Source organism: Myotis lucifugus, unplaced genomic scaffold (genome assembly GCF_000147115.1).
Source record: "Myotis lucifugus unplaced genomic scaffold, Myoluc2.0 scaffold_1414, whole genome shotgun sequence".
In the NCBI taxonomy this organism is placed as follows: Eukaryota; Metazoa; Chordata; class Mammalia; order Chiroptera; family Vespertilionidae; genus Myotis; species Myotis lucifugus.
The window spans coordinates 44,029-46,416 of record NW_005872462.1 but is presented as its reverse complement, the minus strand read 5'-3'; positions in this window follow the sequence as shown (position 1 = coordinate 46,416).

The window sequence follows — 2,388 nt, the reverse complement described above, 5'->3', positions numbered from 1 at the left end:
CTCAAAGATGGCGGCACCCAGTCCCCTCAGCTCCCCAGCCTCCCAGGGCCTCCCGAGGCTCAGGTAACCAGGGCTGGCCGAGGCTTGCGCTGCCGGCAGTGGCAGCAGCAGAGGTGTGATGGGGCCTCGCCTTCCCCTGATCGCAGGATCACCTCCCGCCCCTGAAGGCTCCCAGACTGTGAAAGGGGGCAGGCCGGGCTGAGGGACCCCCCTCCAGTGCATGAATTTTCGAGCACCGGCCTCTAGTAAATCCACACATGGCTGGTGTTTCCTCACATGAATCCACACATGGCTGCCGTTTCCTCACATGAATCCACACGTGGCTGGTGTTGACATTTCCCTGGAGGCCACAGCACTAGCGCAGGTGTGATGAGGGAGACTGAGTTCAGGTTTGTCGGCCCTTGTGGTTTTCCCCCCTAAACCACCTGGGAAATGTGTCCTCGGAGGCGTCTGGAGGGACCCCGTCAGCGTGAGCAGAAGACCGACCTGCTGGGCTGCCGTGTCCGAGGCCGGGCAGGGCAGGGCCCTGATGTTAAGGGCGTGGAAGTGACGGCGGGAAAGGGAGGAGGAGCTGGGATGCTCAGGTTCCCTTCACCCACAGTGGAGGCAAAGGGCCCTTTTACGGCTCTCAGCTCCCCAGACCAATATGGCAAGAGAGCTGTGAGCGCCTCGGGGAGCCACGGGAGAAGCGTCACTTTATCTGACAACTGCTTTGTACTTCAAATGAAAAGGGAGCCAATCCTAGCTAATAAACACGGAGTATGCAAATTGACCATCACACAGCCACAAGGATGGTGGCGCCCAGTCCCCTCAGCCCCACAGGAGATTACTATGGCAAGTGGACTGAGAAGGTTTTCAGCAAGTGTGAGAAGCAAGAGAGAGAAGCAAGTGTGAGAAGCAAGAGTGAGAAGCAAGTGTTAGAAGCAAGTGTGAGAAGCAAGAGTGAGAAGCAAGAGTGAGAAGCAAGAGTGAGAAGTAAGAGTGAGAAGCAAGTGTGAGAAGCAAGTGTGAGAAGCAAGCCTTGGTGGGATGGAGGGAGAGCCGGCAGGTTCAGGGCCGCTGCTGCCCAGGGAGGCCCTCAGAGTTTGGTTCTGAAACCACAGGGACCCGCTCCAGCACGGGCTGGGGAGGAAGCACCACTGACGCCCGCCCAGCGCCAGGTCCCTGGTTAAGGAAGCGGGACTAAGTCGCAGCCGCGGGGCCTGGCGGGGCTGTCTCACCCCGTACCATTGTGGCTGAGCTCTGCCAGGGGCGGCGAGCACCCCCGGAATCACTGTCTGCCCCTGGCCACCTGTGGACACCGGTGGATTGGGTGTGGGTTGAACATGTTCATGAAAATGGGATGCCTGTGCCCCATGCTGCCGCGCCCCAGTCCCCAGCGAGGAGAGGGCAGCGGGATCAGGGGCGCAGCTTCAGGACCCTGTTAGGAGGCACAGGGGCTCAGGAGGGGCTGGGAGCAGAGGGCCCTGGTCGCTGGGCTGACAGCAGGATGGACCCGCGGTGCCTCCAGTCGCCGTCACCACCCAGCACTGGGCCGTGGGCCCTCACTCGGAGCTCAGCCATTGGAGGTGCCGGCCTGGGATGTTCTTCCTGTTTTCTGGCTGGAAGTATAGGAGGCAGTTGAATTAGAGTCATGATTGTAATTTAATTTCTCCAAACTCAGAGCTATTTTCTTTCCAAATATATCAGGGGCCAGGAAACATTCAAAGAACTGGGGAACCATTCCCAAGTCAGCAAGGGAAGTCACAGGGTGTATACTATTGCTACAGATACGGTATTTCCTACTACTTACAATATATACAATATAATGTATTAGATGCCTTCCTATCGCATGAAGTATGTATTCTCATAGAGTAATACTGGTAGATATGCTATAGTTATGGTGGTATGTCATATCCTATCTATACTAATAAAAGGGTAATATGCTAACTAGACCAAAGACCTTCCGGGAGACCTTCCGGAAGTCCTTCCGGACAAAGCATGGTGGTGGGGTCAAGGCAGAGGCGGTTAGGGGTGATCAGGCCAGGTGGGGAGGGCAGTTGGGGGTGATCAGGCTGGCAGGGGGACAGTTGGGGGCAAGCAGGCCGACAGTGGGGGGTAGTTGGGAGCAATCAGGCCGGCAGGGGGAGGCAGTTGGGGATGAGAAGGCCGGTGTGGAGGCAGTTAGGAGCAAACAGGCCAGCAGGCAGAGTGGCTAAGGGCAATCAAGCAGGCAGGCAGGTGAGCGGTTAGCAGCCAGAGGTCCCGGATTGCAAGAGGGATGTCCGACTGCCGGTTTAGGCCCAATCAGGCCTAAACTGGCATTCGGACATCCCCCAAGGGGCCCCAGTTTGGAGCGGGTGCAGGCAAGGCTGAGGGACCCATCCCCCGTACACAATTTTGTGCACC